General features: G+C 35.5%; 1 protein-coding gene across 1 annotated transcript in view; it reads right to left on the bottom strand.

The window, feature by feature from the left end:
- The window catches only part of PLXDC2 (plexin domain containing 2), a 143,058-nt gene that overhangs the window by 65,728 nt on the left and 69,482 nt on the right, over positions 1-7,848 (bottom strand). The gene's annotated exons all lie outside the window — the stretch shown is intronic.

Raw genomic sequence — 7,848 nt, 5'->3', positions numbered from 1 at the left:
AGCAGGAAAACTCAATTGATATGATATTTGGTTACACAAACAGTGAAATATAGCCTAGATGCAGGGCGACCATTTTACTTGCACCTGAAAATTAGATCATTGCTGATACATTACACAGATTTTGAGAAGATATGTTTCTTAAAAATGCTGAAAAATTAGGAGGAGGAAGAATAAAAGTGTCACAAAAATATTTTGTAAACTTCTCCACTTCTCAAATGCCACTACCAAAAGTGTTAAAAGTGTTCTATGCATTTGACTTTCTCAATGGAAAGCTGGTTAGATTACCACAAACAAGTACTACGACAGGGAGAAACTACTCAAGGGCTAAAGAGTCTTTTATTCTAGCACAGAAAGATATAACCAGAAGTTGGAAACTTCAGGCAGCTACCTTTGGAGTAGAACAAGGCACAGGTTTCTATGAGCAATTATGACTTTCTGCCAGTTGCTGCTTTCAGATCACAGTTGGATATCTTATTTTTCAAAGCTGCCCTTCAGCTAACCAGAAATTTCTAGGCTGAAGACAGATGTAAGTGGATCAAGTGTTAGACTCTTGAGATACAAGGTGTTAGTTTAGCTAACCCAATAGCTTGCTCTATCTTCACCTGTGTAAAACTACCAATATTATAGTGTTGACCAGTATTTTTCACATAGCAGAAAAATGCTGAAGTAAAAAGCTGGTTACACATCCAGTGGCTGAGGATTCAATTCTGTCTACATGTCAATTAATGGCATGACTACTGGAATTTAAGCATGAGTAGTTCTCCTCATTCCCTAAATACCTTTTAGCTATGCTTTTTCCCAATTACACTGGTAACTGTTTAATAAAAGCTAAATTTAAAAATACTAACAGAAAATGTAAGTTCTGGTGAATTAAAATTGTCGTCAAATTTCCATTCCTTCTATTTAATTTAGTGACTGTTTTTTTAGGGGTTCTTGCATACATGATCTGGTGTGGTACAAAAAAGGCTTGTGGCACATTGTCAAGCTGACACAAAAAAGAGAACTGACTTGGAAATACTGCTAGCAATACATCAGCTTAAATTTGGCTTGTATCACCTGAGCTCTGATGCAGTTATTGGAGAATGTGACAGAAGGCAGCCAAAAGTCATATTTTCAAATTCTTCAAAATAAAAGACTTACTAAGTTCAGAAAAAAGTCTATAAATTTTCTGCAGCATGAAAGCTTAAACAAAATAAGATAATTATTCATAGTCTCAGAATACTGGAAAGAAAAGCTTACATTGGCTGTCAAAGAAACTGTCTTAAAGGATTTTGAGGAGAGTACTCTAGACAAGCTATTGAAAGTTAAGTTAGAAAAAGCACTGATGAGGAGGATGCAATGGCTTTCTCTTCAAAGTTAGAGAGGAAACAGCAGACGAAGGACACTGTATTTGGAATTGGCATTAGTAGGTGTGACAAAATAGACTGGCAAAATTGTCATCTGAAGGCATAAATTGTGTCTGATGCATGAAATGGATAATACTCATTTTTATTGTGTGAATGTAAATCAGAAGTTGCACTCAGCTTTTCTTGAACAAGACTCCTTTCTTTGTAGTCTAGTGCCTTATCACGTTTGTTGTGAATTTTTGAATTATTGAACAAATTGCATCTTTCCCTCAAAAATTATGAAAACAACAAACTAATTTATCTTTTTGTTCTGTTTTGTTTGTTTTTGTTTTGTTTCTGGGAAGGAGTGATGGGTTCTTGTAGTACTAATGCCACAAGTGGTTTTTTTTTTTAATAAATTCATTTTCATTACAACCTGGTTCAGACTTTGAAAGTTAATAAAATTATGAATGACTCAGTGATATGAGGTACTAAACCAGGATGCAGTAGCCAAGCTGAACAGAAAATACAAAGGAAAACTTCAGGAGAAAGTAGAAAAATTTGAAGCAGAAGTAACAATGGATTTTGCCAAAATCCCTGCAGGTGTCCACACTTCTGTGCTGGGCATTTTAATGAGAGTAAGGAACCTGAAGAATCTTTTCTAAAACAAATAAGAAAGTAGTAGGGTCCAGTCTAACAGAAGAAGGAGTCAAAAATTTGGATATATCTTTTAGAAACAGGGCTTAGAAGCAAGTGCTTGTGTAAGCTCAAAAAGAAAATTAAATTAGTATAGCCAGCTCTGAAGGGCAGCCTGAATGAAACAATCATACAGTCAGAAATGCAGTCAAAGTAGAAAGCAATCCACTACCCAGGAACACTCATTCTCCTGAAAAACTAGTGTCATTATACCTGTATTTACAAAAACATACGTTAATTTTTAAGGTGTGGAAAAAGAAATTGGTAATGTGTGTACTGAGCGCCATATTACAGGTGAAATCTTTTGCATGAGATGTCAAGATAAAATGAGCTTTTACCATATGCTGGCTGATTAGGAAACATTCCCTTTTGACAGAAGTCTTGTAGTAAATATTAAAATAATTTTTGGAAAATTACAGCAAAACATAGGTAGCAAGCAAATAGCTGCTGTTCTGGATTTCTCACCTGAATGGCAAGATATGTCATAGCAGGCTGACATGTTAAATAGTTGAGCAGAGAGCTAGGAACATGCAATTGCTAATGGTTATCAAGGGTTTTACTGCATTACCTTCTGAGAATGGCTTTTAGCTGAATAATTCTAAACCATCTGTTAGCTCTACCACAGACAATGTGATCTTTTGTGTTGCACAAGTCACCAGTTTATGAATAAACTTCCCACACTAGCACTGAGGCCATTAATGTCTATATTTTGGATTATATACTACAACATTTGGGAGAAGGGTATCTAGAATTTATGCTGAATCCTATGCATCATTGGGTCTGTAATATAGACGTTATTTTTCATCAGACTTCTCAAATTTTATTCTTTTCAACTGTGAAGTCATATCAGAATGTTATTCTTCAAAAAGGAATAAAATCACGGCCTCTAACCTTCTTCTGAAGGAGGTGGTAAGCAGGATGCATTTACTGCCCCACTTCAAAACTGAGTCAAAGATAAGAGCCAGAGTATGTTGCAAAATAATAATTAGGAACACAATAATACTGTTTAGATAGGGTTTTCATTGCCAGTTTCCTAAGTAGTAATTAATTAGTCCACAGGCCTAATTGCATGAAGATTAATCAAGAGTTTTAAATTGCATAAACTAACCACCTCAAAATACAAAGATCATTTCCATCTTAATATTTTCAATAACAATAAAAGAGGCAAAGAAATGCCAAACATGTATAATGCAGGCAGAATACCCGCTCAGATTATGGAATTTTTGTTTGCTTGGGGCTCTTTCGGTTTGATTTTTTTTTGTGGTTTTTTTTTTTTTTTTTGTTTGTTTTTCTTTTTTGGCTGTTGTTTGTTTGGGGTTTTTTGTTTGTTTATTTTTGGTTTGTTTTTTGGGGGGTGGGTTTTTATTTTTTATTTTGTTTTTGGTTTTCAGGAAACAATAGCAAGGTTTGAATTCTTGCTGCTGAAAACAGAGTATTTGCTGTCATGCCTAGCAAGAGCATCAATTTTATTTAACTGCTGGCATTTAATAATTTTCATTCAATTCTGTCTCCTTTTTAGAATCAAAATTCATTCTACTACAAGCCTCTTTTAGAATTATTCTCCAAATCCACATATTGGGCAATTTTGAGCAAATATTTTAACTTTAATAATGGTTTCTGGATGACTACATAAATAGAGAGCCATAACTGTTTAAATGAACAAAGAAAGCCTTTGCCAATGAAATTAAGAAAAATATCCTAAACAATTAACAAGGCCTAGGGTACCTTTGCCTAATTTGTTCTGTATTAATCATGGACGAAAAGGGAAACCAAATATTACACAAAGGAACATTAGCTCTAAGCATTAATGGGAAAAGACTATGTAGAATAGTTATTTTCTTTAATAACAAGTGAAACGCTTGAGAATTGAACTTCAGTGACATTTAGAACATAATAAATTCACTACTAATACATAAAAAATATGCCTTTGCCAAAATTCTTCTATACTCCTATGTTCTGCTGGCTAGTTTGCACTGTAATGCATTTTGTATGCAGTAGAGGTACACCTGATGCCTTTAAAGGCCTCCTAGACACAGACACCAGACAGGAGTAAGGGAATAAGGCAGGTATTTATTTGAAAGGCCTTCAAAGGTACCCCCTGGAGAGCCAGGGGCTACTGCCAAGATGGACCCCAAGATGGACAACAGGGCACGAGTTCTTCACACTTTTATAGGCTTGGTTCATTTGCATATCAGGGTTAATTCTCCAATTAAAGCTTCAGTTTAATAATGTAATTTCCCCTCCACTTGCCCCCCTTAGAGGCTCTTTGGTTTATACTTTTTGGGCTTAGGACGGTCTGGGTGTCCTTGGAAAGCAGGCCCGGAGAGGCTTTGTTATGTCTACCTAGCAGGAGAGAGCAGAAATTAACAGGCTACAAGAAACTTCAGAGTTATACACCAAGCAGTACAGAATTTGAAAAATATAAAAGTTAAAACTTAAGGCATCACACCAGTAAAATCATCATGCCAGCTGATGTTTCTTTACATATCGACCATTTGCCAGAATACTAAGAGTTGGTATAAGCAAAGTAATATTTAAAATGGATGCACTGTAAGCAAAGTAAATTGCTAAAGAAATAAATATTTTACTCGTTATAGGACCTTGTTATATTTCAAATTGTTTTCACATTTTGAAAATTTGACTGTACAGCTCCTTCTCCTAACAATTAACTCTTCTGAAAGATATTCTGATGTTGCCATATTTCTCTTTTCTGATGGTTCAGCTCCTTTTCTATTTTTTTTTATTTTTTCAATTTTGGATAAAAATTGCAAATTTCATTTTACTTCCTATTGGGGAAAACAACAGAATGCAGAAAACTGGGCAGAGCAACTCCTTTGGTATTCAGCAAACCTCCACTGGGATCCTGTCTTGGTGGTCAATGCCAGGTTTATGAGGTAGCAAACCGGATGTGGGAGCAGGAAGGATGTGAAAAAGAGACTCTCAAATTGTTTGAATAAATAAGAAATAAAATTAAAATTTACCTTTACCTAAAGTGCATTAGACATAAAAGTCCCTAGTTGTATCTGCTTTAAATTTCTAATCACAGTTATTTTACAGGTAGACTCTTCTAGATAAATGCCTGGTGTCACTAATACTGAGGCCCTGTGGGATGCTTTATGAAGCTACTGGCAACCTGTTTGCTGTATTTCTTACATGGTGCTTCAGCTTGGAGACTTTCAATGACAATGCCATGAAGACCTCTCAGATTTGCCATACATCACTGTTATTTTTGATGAACTGTGATGCTAAAATAAAATGGCACCAAAAAGACAGTAGAAATCTTGTACAACTTTTAGTCACGCTAGTGAGCACTTACACAAGTAATCTTACTGGAGTTAATGGGGCACCTGACAACATGACTCAGCACCAAGAGAAATGGCTTCAGAAGGAAGGACTTCCTCAGAAAGCAAAGGATTCAGCCCTGGAAAGTAAATAAATTCCTAGCCAGACTTATAAGCACTAGGACCAAGTTTAAAATGATAAGTGTCATGTTTTTCCTTTTCAGACAACTTGTGTCTGATCAGTGATTGGAAATTTTATTTATTTTTCCTCATTTAGGTGAAAGGCTGAGGTAGAGGTAATAGAGTAAAGGCTGCAAATAAGGAGTGTAGTTGTTGGGAAATCTCAGCCTCAAAATCCACTCCTCAAGTAATTCTGATGGAATATTCTAGTTGTAACTTTCCAAAATATTTAGAAACATCTTTTGTCAAAAGATTTACAGATCATTAGTACATTACTATTACCACTTTAAAAAGTCTCTTTCCTTAGTTATGTGCAATAGCACTAATGTTTGGTAATTCCATTCAGTACAGGAATAACTCATGAAAGGGGATGAGTTCAAAGATTCAGCAGTAGCAAAAAAGCACATTATTCCATTCGCAAATTACAGTTTTCTGTCTCAAGATTAATGAAGAGAACATTAATAACTCCTACCCACAAAAGCAATGTGGTTTTGGAGGAAGCTTCCAGTAGTGTAATGAGAGCAAGCAGCCTGTGCACTGTAGCTCAGAAATTGTCTATCCATGGATTAGATGTCATACTTGCCTGCAATTCTAGGAACGACTTGTGGTAAAGGAGCGGCCCATTTACTCCTGTCTTCCTACATGAATAATGTTTTCCACTACCTGACACTCTGCATCATCATTTGCTTTTGTGAAAAATGTACACAAGATACTTTCAATTTAGAGCAGCAACTTCCATCACCCTTATTAGATCCATTTTGCACAGGGCTGGACAGTAACAGGAGAGCAGCGCATCTCATAACCAGGAATAGAAGTCTCCTGAAAATGTCACCATTTTAATGTCAGAATACATACACAATTCTTGACAAATTTATCTTAAAACTAGTGTCCCTCTGCACCTCTCTAGGTCTTGAAGGCAGGAAATTTTCTGCAGTCTTTAGAAGCTTTTGCTTTTCTTTAAAAAGGTTTCAAGAACAGGAGATAACCAAAGCTTTTAGTGCTCACTCCTTTGATCAAGTATAATGGAGCTCCATTGTACTAAGCAGAGTAAAGCTTACATGAAATCAGATTCAAAATGCAAATAAACTGCATTTTCATAGATGAAGACTGTAGCCTGTACCTAACATTCAGAAAAAAACCCTAAGCAGGCCTTGCATCAGAGTGTCTTTCATAAGACAAAGAAAGTCATGTATGTGGGCATACCAGAAGTTTCTTGTTTCTACAATACTCATCCAGTAAGAACATCTTGCAGAAGTACTTTTTCCAAGCTACAAAGGCATCTGTCTTAAGTGAAGGTATGACTGCTGCTAGTAGAAAAACTCAGATCCTTGTCTAGCTTTCTAGTGAAGGGCAGAGGAATGTTATTATTTCTGCTTCATTAAAGGTGCAAAACACAGACATGAAAAATGTGCCTGAAGGCTCACAAGTGTTTTATAGCAGAGAGAGAAGAGAAAAGAGATTTCTCCAAGTCTGGACAATTGGTTGTATCTCTGATTACAGTTTCTTACCATAAAGAGGATAACTGAGACCTGCATCTTGAAGAGAAAGTCACAGTTTGCATGCCAAACAGATTAAAATAACAAAACAAAACAAAACAGAACAAAAAACCCAAACCAAACAACAACAACAAAAAATCAAACAAAAAAGAAGAAATTATTTTGTCCCTAGAGATTTTTCTACTTTCTGATTCTGATTTGCATGAATCACAGAATCATAGAGTACCAGAAAGGGGACCTCAAGGATCACCTGCTCCAACCTTTCTTGGCAAAAGCACTGAAATTCAACTAGGCTATAGCTTCCAGAGCTTGAGCAACTCTAGAAAAAAAAAAAAAAAATCAGTCAAAGCAACAACTGGAATTCTGAAATACTTGCAGAATGCACAAGAGCCCATTCAAGACAACATATAGGTGCTATGAAGGCAAACCAAATGGCCTCAATCTAAGCACTTTTATCACCAAACAGATGGGAAACCTCAGAGCTAGCAATACAAACCAGTTATTTCTTGTTTCAGATACATGAACTTTGAAATATGTGAGTGCCAAAAAATGACAGCTGCAGGAAAAAGGTGACCTTTTAACAATAGCCATTGATTCTAGACTATTTTGAAATAGGTCAAAATTGGATAAACTAAGTGAAAAAATTAGATCCTATCTTTCAAAACCCAAGGGAAGTTTACTAAAAAACCAGGAGTTTACTAAATACCTAAAACTCACAACCACCCAAAAAATGTTCAGCTGAAATCCAGAATTAGCACATTTGTGTCATGTTGATGGTTTTAAAATCCATTGTATGAACATCACTTTTACAATAGAATATAATTTTCATCAAAATAGTGATCTTTTAAGCAGTATAATGAAATGATCTTA

The sequence above is a fragment of the Corvus brachyrhynchos genome, unplaced genomic scaffold, assembly GCF_000691975.1.
Source record: "Corvus brachyrhynchos isolate BGI_N302 unplaced genomic scaffold, ASM69197v1 scaffold167, whole genome shotgun sequence".
NCBI lineage: Eukaryota > Metazoa > Chordata > Aves > Passeriformes > Corvidae > Corvus > Corvus brachyrhynchos.
The sequence above is the reverse complement of the archived record's forward strand: the minus strand, read 5'-3'. Positions and strand labels throughout refer to the sequence as shown.